Source organism: Triticum aestivum, chromosome 4B, assembly GCF_018294505.1.
Source record: "Triticum aestivum cultivar Chinese Spring chromosome 4B, IWGSC CS RefSeq v2.1, whole genome shotgun sequence".
NCBI classification, from domain to species: Eukaryota; Viridiplantae; Streptophyta; class Magnoliopsida; order Poales; family Poaceae; genus Triticum; species Triticum aestivum.
The window spans coordinates 186,621,677-186,635,132 of record NC_057804.1 but is presented as its reverse complement, the minus strand read 5'-3'; positions in this window follow the sequence as shown (position 1 = coordinate 186,635,132).

Genomic DNA, 13,456 nt, shown 5'->3' with positions numbered 1-13,456 from the left:
GCGAAATGGTTCAAGAACCATGTAAGCTTTTGAAGTGCACTGTCAGTTTTTTTTAATATATTGAGTACATAAGATGATCAGATTGTCTATTTTCTAACCATAGGTTAAGAAGATGCGGGAGGATGGGCAAGCAGTTGATGATGCCCTTTACTCAGTAGAAATGAGTCCTGATACTCGGGTAAGACATTATGAATCTTGCGTTGTTGGAGATGTGCGCTATAACACCCTTGCACGAGACGAAGGCAGGAAGACGCAAAACAGTGCCATCATGAGCACGTATACGTATGACAAAGAGACAACTGAAATGTATGCTAACATAACAGACATTGTTCAGTTGCAGTATTTATCCAGTTTCGAGGATCATCGGTGTGTGGTTCTGTTGTGCTGTCGTTGGTATAACCTGTTTTCCAGGATCGCAAAACCCAGAGCTGATGATTATTTCAAATCCATCAATGTCAAGGCGGCGTACCAGACCAACGAGCCTTTTATTTTGGCAAATCAAGCAAAACAAATATTTTTCTTGGAAGACACATTTGCACGTAGTGATGACTGGAGATTTTTGCTAAGGTTTGAGTAGAGGAATTCGTTTAATGAAGTTGCACAACAAGATGATGCTTACACTGCTCCTGATGTACAAGATAACACAGATGTTCCTAATATCTTTGAGAACCATCATGTCAGTGACGCCGGCGAAAAGATTGCCTGTCGTGTTGTGGACATACAAGAGTTGATCAAGAAGAAGCCAACGTTCGAGGACGTTGAGGACGAAGAAGTAGATGACACCATGGGGAATTACAATTCAGACAGATACACATGGAAGATGTTGACGCTGCTGCTACAGATGATGATTACATTGCTTTTGTCGTATTTGCCTATCAGAAGACGTTTTTTTAATCTACTATGTGAAATTGTGTTTGCTATGACAATTGAAACCTGATGAACATGTTGTTTAGTATTTTGCTGTGAGAACATCACTTGTTATGTATGCCGATTTGTGTTTGGTGATTGTATGACAACTAAAATATGATGACATTGTTGTGTAGTTGTACTCATATTTGGCTGTGAAACTTGAATTTGATGACATAGTTTGCTGTTGGACTGCAATTTGCTCGACGTCTTCGAATGAGAACAAAGCTGACCCGACAGGGCCTCTGCTATTTATTTATTTATATGAGCAAAAGGGGATACCCCCTGATTTCCGTTAATAGAAATCATTATATGTTCACAACACTACGCCCAGCCTGCTACACATGTTTCATTCATTACTAGTTTCAGCAAAGTGCTCATGTCGTAGCCACTCAATACATCACGAGTGCTACATACACTGCAAATAAAGAGACAATCATCCTACAGAGCACATTGATTTTGCCCATTATCTTTGTCAGGACCCCGACTCAATGCCACATCGATCTAGCATGTAACACCTCATATCACTTTGCGGCCTCACGCACGGTATTCCCACGGGTGTCTCCTTACCTTTGCCCGGGACCGTTTGCGCCTTTTGGCACACGTATATGATAGTGTCGCTAGCATCCATATGATAAGGAGCCCGGGCTGACATGGCTAGTCGTAAACCCAAAGTGGCACAAACTTACAGGGACAGGCATCCATGACCCAGCATCGAACGTGTCGGTCATCAGCGAGTGAATCCAGGCTGTAGCACTGGGCTAGCAGGACTCCGGTGAACCGGGCTGTAGCGGGCTAACAGGACTCCGGTATTCATCGCGTGACATTTCCCCGAAGGGACAGACACAGGAACGAAGAAGGACACATGCCGGCCAGCCTAAGTGTTCCGGAGCAGTAGCAAGCTACCATGGCTCAGTGGAAACACTAGGAGACATTTCCCGGTAAGAGAGGCTACTAAGGATAAACAACTAGATAGTCAGATCCCACACATACCAAGCATTTCAATAACATACACACAATATGCTCGATATGTGCAAATACAACATGGCATCACAACATGACTCTACGACTCAAGTAATTTAATCAATAGGCTCCGAGGAGCGAGATATTACAAACATGGGTCTCATGACCCAACAATCAGAGCATACAAGTCAAAGCACATGCGGAAGCTTAACATGTCTGAGTACAGACATCTATAAATGAAAAAGGCTGAGAAGCCTGACTATCTACCAGATCCTGCCGAGGGCACAAGATCGTAGCTGAGGTAACAAGCTAAACGTCGAAGTCCACGCGGTACTACTAGCGAGACTGAAGTCTCTCTGCAAAAACATAAATTAAGGCAACGTGAGTACAAATGTACCCAGCAAGACTTACATCAGATCTAACTACATATGCATCATTATCAACAAAGGGGGTGGTGGAGTTTAACTGCAGCAAGCCAGCTTTGACTCGGTGGCTATCCTGAACTACGACTGCAAGTAACTCTTTTGAGGTGGCGCACACGAGTCCACATATTCACCATATCAATACACCACTATGGATCCGCTCCCGTCTCCCTACGAGAACGCCATCCATAGCACTCACGCTTATCTTGCGTATTTTAGAGTATCCACTTTCACTTGTCTATGAACTATGCAAGGGGTCCAAGTTTCCATATCCGAGGAATCCGGCTATTCGAATAGATAATGATAACCCTGCAGGGGTGTACTTCTTCACACACGCTTTCGCCACTTATCGCCCTGTACACGTCATGTACCTCGGCAACCTTCAAGCGGAAGCCGGGCGAGGGAGTCGCCACGACCTGACTAACCGAACAAGTCTCTAGTCCAGGTTTATCGCCTATTCGGGTTCCATCCGCAAGGAGATCCGGCCGGGGTGTCGCTCACGGCCCCAAACGATGTGAGCAGGGTTCCCAAGCCCACCATCCGGGTGCCACTTGGTACACCGTGCCACTGTGCCTAGTCTGTCCCAAGCCCACCTGTACCGGGTGCCACTTGGTAGACTACTAACACTACCTACAAACACCAGAAACTAGTTGCAACTCCTGGACAGAGATCAAGTTGATTAATAAGTCGAGAGGGCTTGGAGCGCCCGGAGCCCAATGTGTGGTAGTAACTGATCATGGATCACAAACACAGAACTCAGTTCCTGAGGACGGCTGCAATGAGACAACCCACCATGTACTCCTACATGGCCTCTCACCGCTACCTTTACCAAATCGTGTTCACACACTTAGCTCTCAACAGTAGGACATGTTCACACACCTCTGATTCATCCCCGATGAATCAGACCTGACTCAACTCTAAGCAGTAGCAGGCATGACAAACAAGCATGAATGAGTAGGCACAACAGGGCTCAAACAACTCCTACTCATGCTAGTGGGTTTCATCTATTTACTGTGGCAATGACAGGTCATGCAAAGGATAAAGGGGTTCAGCTACCGCAGCAAGTAACAAATATGTCGTTGTTGTCCTAATGCAGTAAAAGAGAGCAGGAGCGAGAGAGTGGGATTTTATCGGAATGAACAAGGGGGTTTTGCTTGCCTGGCACTTCTGAAGATAATATAGCTCTTCATCGGTGTCATCGAACTCATCGTCGGAACCACGTCTATCGAGAGGGGGCAAGTTCCTGCAACACAGAAGGAAACATAATCAATGCAGCGCACAATATGATGCATGCTCATGACATGGCAATATGCTGTGGTTTGAGCTAATGCAACTAGCAACCAGATTAAATGAAGTTGGTTTGAATCAAAGATTCAAATTCAAACTCCATATGTGATTATTTAAATGCCATTTAATTGAATTGTCCTAAACAGTAGTCATAAGTTGTTCTAACATGCATGAAAATGGTACAGATGGATAGATTGGATTTTTCTGATCATTTTTCATATATAAATTATTTCATTTGGTGTTACGATTGAATTTCTATGATTTATTGAAGTTTTAGCTATTTTCTGGAATTTCCTGAATAAGAATAAATCCAGTAAATGATTTATTGCGTAAGCACTGCGTCACTGTGACGTCAGCAAGTCAACAGGCGCTACTGCAGGTCAAACCTGACCAGTGGGGTCCACTGGTCAGTGACACAACTAACTAACCGAATTAGTTAGTGTTAGGTTAAGTACTAATCTAGGTTAATTAGCACTAACTAAACCTAACTAATAACTAACAGGGGCGGGTCCACACGTCAGTGACTTAGTGGGTTAGCTAAAAGTTAATTAGCACTAAGCTAAAATTAGCAGGGCTCTGGTCCCACCTGTCATTGACCCAGGGGAGGTCAAACCCCTGGTCAAACGAGTCAATCCCGCAGGCGTTGAGTCGCCGGCGAGGCCGAGGCGGCGGAGGCCTTCGGGTTTCTTGCTCCAGCGACCAAACGGATGGAGGAGGGGCTCTACGGATAGCTGGAAGAGCGCCGCGTCTTCCTGTGTGAGCGGAAGAGGCTGAGACAGCCCGAGCTCGCCGGAACGGAGCTCGCGGCGGTGGCCGAAGTTCGGGTGTGGACGGGGTCGATGCTACGGGGCACTAGGGAATAAACTGGCAGGTGCTACGTGCTCCTGGGGGTTCGCCGAGCACGGTGACGTTCTCAGGCGCGGGCTGCGGTGGCCCTGGCCACGACGGCGAGGAACCACGGCGGCGGTGAGCTTTCGGCTTCGGTGGACCGTGGTGCTAGAGGAGGAGAACGACAGCGGAGAGAGAGGGGTTAGGTAGAGGAGCTCACGGCGGGGTCGTAGGTGATCTCAGCGGCCTCGGGGACGGCCTGGTGATGACGAATCGGTCGACGGCGGCCGTCGGTGCAGGGGACGAAGATGGCGTCGGCGACGGCGCTGCTGGGCATCCGCAGGCGCGTTCTTCGGCTTGGAGCTTCACGACATCGAGGCGGAGCTAGAGGTCACAACCACGGGGCAAGGGGACGGCGGTGGGCGCGGTGCTTTGCAGCGGTGGGCACCGGCTGATTTGGGCGGCCGTGAGAGAGAGAGAGCAGAGGAGGAGGAAGGGGTCCAGAGCGAGGGGGGGGAAGAGGAACGAGGGGACACGGGGCGTCGTCGTGGCGTCACTAGGAGGGCCGGGGAAGCAGGAGGTGGCGCGCGCATGCCCACGCGCGGCGACCACACGCCCTCCTGCCTACTGGCAGGAGGTTGAAGACGGTGGGGCGACTGCTGGGATGGGCCAACAGTGCTGGGCCGCAGCTGGGCCGCCAGGTAGATTAGGTGGGTGGCCTGGTAGCCTTCTCTCCCTCTCTTTATTATTTAATGTTTCTGTTTGTTTTATTTTTAAATTTATTTTACCACTGTTTTGAATTTAAAATAATTCAAACAATGCCAAAAACTCCTCTGAATATTTTTATTTTGCTAGATGGACTTTTCCAAAAGCTCATAAAATATTTCAGGGGTATTTGAAATTATATTCTAGTGATATGAATATAATTCAAATTCAAATAGATAATGATTTAAATTCAAAGTCCCAAGATTAAGTCCTTAAAAATGTTCAATATTTTGGTTGGGACCAGAACCCTTTGCCAAAATTATCAAACATTTAAGAGGAGCATTTTGGAACAATGAATGAGATTTTAGGGTTTTTGCCCTTCTTTTATTTAGGGTTTTGAGGCTTACAAATTTCCCCAGTTCAAGTTCAAAAATTTAAACATGATGCAAACACTAGGCAGCACCAGAAGCTAGGGATGTGACAACTCACCCCCACTAAACAAGAATCTCGACCCGAGATTCAAGTGTAGGGTAAGACGAAGGGGAACGCAACCTAACACAATCTTCACGATCCAGGTTGCCCTTCATAAGAACATTGATTCGATCACCATCATTGTCTTGATGTCTTGCTCTGAGAACTCTAGCTAATCATGACAAGAATAGGAAAGGAAAACTCTAGAAGGATCGATCTTCTCGAAGGTCGAACAACTCACGGAATGAGACATAGAACCATCTCTCGGGTTGAGACACGAGATACACATCAAGAGGGGTGGAAAGAAATGGATGACGAAGGTTCACTAGGTGGACAATAATTCCACACTTAAGAAGGTGGTAAACGATTGTCAACGTAGCGAGGAGTTGAGTTGCCATGATACCACAACCAGACACCTTAGGAACCGTGACTCGTAGATATATCCCCTTAAGTGGCAAAAAGAATTACCTTTGATTCAGAGATCATTGAAACTTTTTAAACCAGCCTTAGGCAATTCTCGAGCGATCGTTTGGAGGGGGTCGATAGGATGGCATACTCGGACTTGGACGATGTGGATTACCTTGTTGAAGACAACGTAATGGATGAATTTGCTTACCACCGGAAATGGAAGAGACCCATGGTAGAATGGCACATTGGCGGTGCAAGCTGGGAACAAAATGCAAATGCTGGGAATGATTCTGGTAACTAGGGAAGAACCCAACAATAGAGAGTGAATTCACTGTTTGAAAAGGTCATAGCATTGCCGAGGAAACTGAGAGCACTATACAGTTAATGCCGATGATCAAACCTAGCACTTGCGCGTGCTCTCAAGAACTTGAGCATTTCCATAATCATCAAGATTTTACCAATATCTGTGTCAAGGATCCTGGCAACACAACTTGCTACCATGATGAATGATGATGGATGATGCAGATGCAAAGAAAGATAACACTTTCTCAGATTTCACCCTTGGCGGGGCCAAGGAAATAAAATCTGGATGATCGACCGAGAGACATTTAGCACTCCGCTTCTAATGTTCTCCTTGATGTGCTAGTGTAACCCATTCATAGAAATGGTCTGGTATCTAGAACATCAAGTAAAAGGTCGGACTTCGGAACACAAAAATCATAAGGCACAACTAGGGAGTAAATCCTACGAAGTCCTTATGGGAAGGTGGCCAACTTCTCCAATCAAGATACTACAATATTAGGTCTTCCGGCTGGGTGTGTTGGCCACGACATCCACTTTACCGGTTTCGAGGGACCGATATTATAGTTCTTGGGAAATGTTCCAAACCATCATATCTTCCTGAGATTCAGATCTGGTTGGTGTCAGGATATTCCAGACTCATCGAGTCTAGGAAGAAAAACGAAAGTTTGCAACACAAATCGACGAGATGACGTTGCGAGATTCTCGGGGAATGAACTACGATAGTAAGCTCCAAAACATGAGCTGGTTCTGCTACACACATGTGAACACGCTGTCCCAGACAAACATGATCACATGGTAGTCTTACAATAAAACACTACCGAGTTCTGGTAGGGAACCATCATCGAGGATATAGGAATCTTGTGCACGAACTAGTATTTGCACAGCAACTCCTTTTCCTTGAACAAACCAATCAGTGGCTTGGTGTGCTAGGGATACATATAGAATGAAGGTTGCAAATCTCCAAACCACAGAATACTTCGCACATGTGTATGACTGACTTGGGATGATTCCAGAGGAAGCAAAACTAACTTTCTCAAATTCACGGCGGCAACTTTCACCAAATGCACGTGTATAAGAGGAAGTCACTCCTTTCATCAAACAAATACTTCATGAGCTAGCATGAAGAAAATGCTTTCAAAAGTTTCCAACACTAACTTATTGTCCAACAAGATCTTGGAGAAGATAAAATGATGTTGATGGGCTCAACAACAAATCATCGAGATTTCCATGAAGATGGAATTCCACGACTTGGTGAACAAGGTGATAGCATTGGTCAGACCAAAAGATGTAATGGTGTATGCTCGAGGAAAATCCACGAGTAAGACAACATTACGAACATCGTTGGTTCTGATTTGATTTGACGGTAACCCATACTCAAATCAAAGTTTTTATAAGGCAATAGGTCCAATAACTGATCACAGGGACCAATCGCTGAAGATATCATCTTTCTTCAACTCACACAAACACAAGATATCCCTTTTGGAAAAATGAACTAAGTTAGGCAAGCTTTTATCTTCCAACTCTCCAAGTTGCTGCTCAGCTTAACCGTCTAGCTCAGGGGTATCCAACATAGACTCTTGGAGAAGGGGTGGTTTACAGGAATAACCCAACTTGATCACGAACTCAACATAGCGGTCAGGTGACAACCTGGTAATACTTCCGAGAAGATAATCGAAAAATCATGAACCACCGATATGTTACTAAGCTCGAGGACAATCTTGCTTTTCAGGGCATGACGATATGATCAATAGAGCGAGGATTTGAAATAATCCTAACTCATCGATCGAGGAGTGAACCAGGAGAATGGACTAGGTAGCACGATCAATCTTAGAATGATGATTCAATAACCAACATGCTAAGAATGAAATTATTGTCCTTTAACTACCAAGCAACGGGGTTGCTAGGAGTATTGAGTTCACACATCACGATTCACTTGTCGGCACTCCGGTTGCAACAACACGGAAGCGAGAAATGAAAATGATGGCGAGAAGTATCACTACGTCAAGAATTCACAAGGGCTGGAGCAATTCTCATGAAAATCCTGACATAAAGGGGGTGATACTCCAGGGTAGAACAGAATCAAAAGCTGGATTGCATCTGATCTGCGGAAGACAACTTCTTTGACTCGATCCTGGATATGGATGAGGTACTGGAGTTTGTTTCTCCTAGTTATTCCGGAATATAATGGCTTGACGGACCACAAGAGTAATAGGCCTCGATAAACGAATGCACGCATACTCTTGACTATCAATTGATAGACGAGGGTCGGAATGCAACTAAAGAGAACAACTCAAAGGAACATATAATTTTCTGAGTTGTGGATGCATAGATTAGTATGTCGAACCAAGTTCAACATGTTTCTTCTGGATAACCCATGCAGAGAGGTAGGACTGGCAGAGTCACGATTTATGAATGGAGAACTCCTCAAGAGTACTCTAATTGTGATCTTTTGATCCAATAAAAATCTGCCATAAAGTGGTTCATAGTATTTGGAAGAAGGAAATACCACGAACTTCGAGGACTATCGCAAAGTTACTAATATCCTAAAGGAACTAGCAAACACTATCAACATGAAGTAAGTAGAGTGAATCTCGGTTCGAAAACCCAGGAATAGAATACCTACTACTAACTCGCATCACGGGATGCTTTCGACAATGATAGCCAGAATCATCACACTGGGAACACAAGGCATGACTGGATTACTAGGTGATACTCTAGACACCTAGGGTCATAATAATAACTCCAACATATATGTCAAGGCAGTAGAGTACCTCAACTCACCGATTAGTGTGGTTAATCTGGCCCAAAGGAACATCGAAACGGGAGGAAGGGATTTGCAATTTGCTTCAGACTATTTAGAAACCTGGGATGACTCGGACAGCATAACGGCTGTAAATGCTCAGAAAAGACTTGAGACATTCATAGAATGGTGGCATAACCACTCAGAAGCACAATATCAAGGTTTGGAGATCAACAGTTAACATGCAGAAGTAGTAGGAGCTGTACTGAGGCTTAAGTCCAACAGTTCTATAGATCTACGGATTAGTAACACGTGATCCTGATAGAAAGAAGAGAAATCCTAATTCCTTAACCCCGTAGAAAAGATAAGATGACTCAGATCAGAAGGGCATAAGGTATAAGGAGTAAAAAGAGCCTTACGTTCCATCCCACAATCAATTCCCTTATATAACTAAAGAATTTCTAGACTCAACTTCGACCAGTTTGGCTTGGTAATCCTACAGGCAGTCAAGCTCTGATACCAATGCTGTCAGGACCCCGACTCAATGCCACATCGATCTAGCCTGTAACACCTCATATCACTTTGCGGCCTCACGCACGGTATTCCCACGTGTGTCGCCTTACCTTTGCCCGGGACCGTTTGCGCCTTTTGGCTCACGTATATGATGATGTCGCTAGCATCCATATGATAAAGAGCCCGGGCTGACATGGCTAGTCGTAAACCCAAAGTGGCACAAACTTACAGGGACAGGCATCCATGACCCAGCATCGAACGTGTCGGTCATCAGCGAGTGAATCCAGGCTGTAGCACTGGGCTAGCAGGACTCCGGTGAACCGGGCTGTAGCGGGCTAACAGGACTCCGGTATTCATCGCGTGACATTTCCCCGAAGGGACAGACACAGGAACGAAGAAGGACACATGCCGGCCAGCCTAAGTGTTCCGGAGCAGTAGCAAGCTACCATGGCTCAGTGGAAACACTAGGAGACATTTCCCGGTAAGAGAGGCTACTAAGGATAAACAACTAGATAGTCAGATCCCACACATACCAAGCATTTCAATAACATACACACAATATGCTCGATATGTGCAAATACAACATGGCATCACAACATGACTCTACGACTCAAGTAATTTATTCAATAGGCTCCGAGGAGCGAGATATTACAAACATGGGTCTCATGACCCAACAATCAGAGCATACAAGTCAAAGCACAAGCGGAAGCTTAACATGTCTGAGTACAGACATCTATAAATGAAAAAGGCTGAGAAGCCTGACTATCTACCAGATCCTGCCGAGGGCACAAGATCGTAGCTGAGGTAACAAGCTAAACGTCGAAGTCCACGCGGAACTACTAGCGAGACTGAAGTCTCTCTGCAAAAACATAAATAGGCAAACGTGAGTACAAATGTACCCAGCAAGACTTACATCAGAACTAACTACATATGCATCATTATCAACAAAGGGGGTGGTGGAGTTTAACTGCAGCAAGCCAGCTTTGACTCGGTGGCTATCCTGAACTACGACTGCAAGTAACTCTTTTGAGGTGGCGCACACGAGTCCACATATTCACCATATCAATACACCACTATGGATCCGCTCCCGTCTCCCTACGAGAACGCCATCCATAGCACTCACGCTTATCTTGCGTATTTTAGAGTATCCACTTTCACTTGTCTATGAACTATGCAAGGGGTCCAAGTTTCCATATCCGAGGAATCCGGCTATTCGAATAGATAATGATAACCCTGCAGGGGTGTACTTCTTCACACACGCTTTCGCCACTTATCGCCCTGTACACGTCATGTACCTCGGCAACCTTCAAGCGGAAGCCGGGCGAGGGAGTCGGCCACGACCTGACTAACCGAACAAGTCTCTAGTCCAGGTTTATCGCCTATTCGGATTCCATCCGCAAGGAGATCCGGCCGGGGTGTCGCTCACGGCCCCAAACGATGTGAGCAGGGTTCCCAAGCCCACCATCCGGGTGCCACTTGGTACACCGTGCCACTGTGCCTAGTCTGTCCCAAGCCCACCTGTACCGGGTGCCACTTGGTAGACTACTAACACTACCTACAAACACCAGAAACTAGTTGCAACTCCTGGACAGAGATCAAGTTGATTAATAAGTCGAGAGGGCTTGGAGCGCCCGGAGCCCAATGTGTGGTAGTAACTGATCATGGATCACAAACACAGAACTCAGTTCCTGAGGACGGCTGCAATGAGACAACCCACCATGTACTCCTACATGGCCTCTCACCGCTACCTTTACCAAATCGTGTTCACACACTTAGCTCTCAACAGTAGGACATGTTCACACACCTCTGATTCATCCCCGATGAATCAGACCTGACTCAACTCTAAGCAGTAGCAGGCATGACAAACAAGCATGAATGAGTAGGCACAACAGGGCTCAAACAACTCCTACTCATGCTAGTGGGTTTCATCTATTTACTGTGGCAATGACAGGTCATGCAAAGGATAAAGGGGTTCAGCTACCGTAGCAAGTAACAAATATGTCGTTGTTGTCCTAATGCAGTAAAAGAGAGCAGGAGCGAGAGAGTGGGATTTTATCGGAATGAACAAGGGGGTTTTGCTTGCCTGGCACTTCTGAAGATAATATAGCTCTTCATCGGTGTCATCGAACTCATCGTCGGAACCACGTCTATCGAGAGGGGGCAAGTTCCGGCAACACAGAAGGAAACATAATCAATGCAATGCACAATATGATGCATGCTCATGACATGGCAATATGCTGTGGTTTGAGCTAATGCAACTAGCAACCAGATTAAATGAAGTTGGTTTGAATCAAAGATTCAAATTCAAACTCCATATGTGATTATTTAAATGCCATTTAATTGAATTGTCCTAAACAGTAGTCATAAGTTGTTCTAACATGCATGAAAATGGTACAGATGGATAGATTGGATTTTTTTGATCATTTTTCATATATAAATTATTTCATTTGGAGTCATGGTTGAATTTCTATGATTTATTGAAGTTTTAGCTATTTTCTGGAATTTCCTGAATAAGAATAAATCCAGTAAATGATTTATTGCGTAAGCACTGCGTCACTGTGACGTCAGCAAGTCAACAGGCGCTACTGCAGGTCAAACCTGACCAGTGGGGTCAACTGGTCAGTGACACAACTAACTAACCGAATTAGTTAGTGTTAGGTTAAGTACTAATCTAGGTTAATTAGCACTAACTAAACCTAACTAATAACTAACAGGGGCGGGTCCACACGTCAGTGACTTAGTGGGTTAGCTAAAATTTAATTAGCACTAAGCTAAAATTAGCAGGGCTCTGGTCCCACCTGTCATTGACCCAGGGGAGGTCAAACCCCTGGTCAAACGAGTCAATCCCGTCGGCGTTGAGTCGCCGGCGAGGCCGAGGCGGCGGAGGCCTTCGGGTTTCTTGCTCCAGCGAACAAACGGACGGAGGAGGGGCTCTACAGATAGCTGGAAGAGCGCCGCGTCTTCCTGTGTGAGCGGAAGAGGCTGAGACGGCCCGAGCTCGCCGGAACGGAGCTCGCGGCGGTGGCCGGAGTTCGGGTGTGGACGGGGTCGATGCTACGGGGCACTAGGGAATAAACTGGCAGGTGCTACGTGCTCCTGGGGGTTCGCCGAGCACGGTGACGTGCTCAGGCGCGGGCTGCGGTGGCCCTGGCCACGACCACGAGGAACCACGGCGGTGGTGAGCTTTCGGCTTCGGTGGACCGTGGTGCTAGAGGAGGAGAACGACAGCGGAGAGAGAGGGGTTAGGTAGAGGAGCTCACGGCGGGGTCGTAGGTGATCTCAGCGGCCTCGGGGACGGCCTGGTGATGACGAATCGGTCGACGGCGGCCGTCGGTGCAGGGGACGAAGATGGCGTCGGCGACGGCGCTGCTGGGCATCCGCAGGCGCGTTCTTCGGCTTGGAGCTTCACAACATCGAGGCGGAGCTAGAGGTCACAACCACGGGGCAAGGGGACGGCGGTGGGCGCGGTGCTTTGTAGCGGCGGGCACCGGCTGATTTGGGCGGCCGTGAGAGAGAGAGAGCAGAGGAGGAGGAAGGTGTCCAGAGCGAGGGGGGGAGGAACGAGGGGACACGGGGCGTCGTCGTGGCGTCACTAGGAGGGTCGGGGAAGCAGGAGGTGGCGCGCGCATGCCCATGCGCGGCGACCACACGCCCTCCTGCCTACTGGCAGGAGGTTGAAGACGGTGGGGCGATTGCTGGGCTGGGCCAACAGTGCTGGGCCGCAGCTAGGCCGCCAGGTAGATTAGGTTGGTGGCCTGGTGGCCTTCTCTCCCTCTCTTTATTATTTAATGTTTCTGTTTGTTTTATTTTTAAATTTATTTTGCCACTATTTTGAATTTAAAATAATTCAAACAATGCCAAAAACTCCTCTGAATATTTTTATTTTGCTAGATGGACTTTTCCAAAAGCT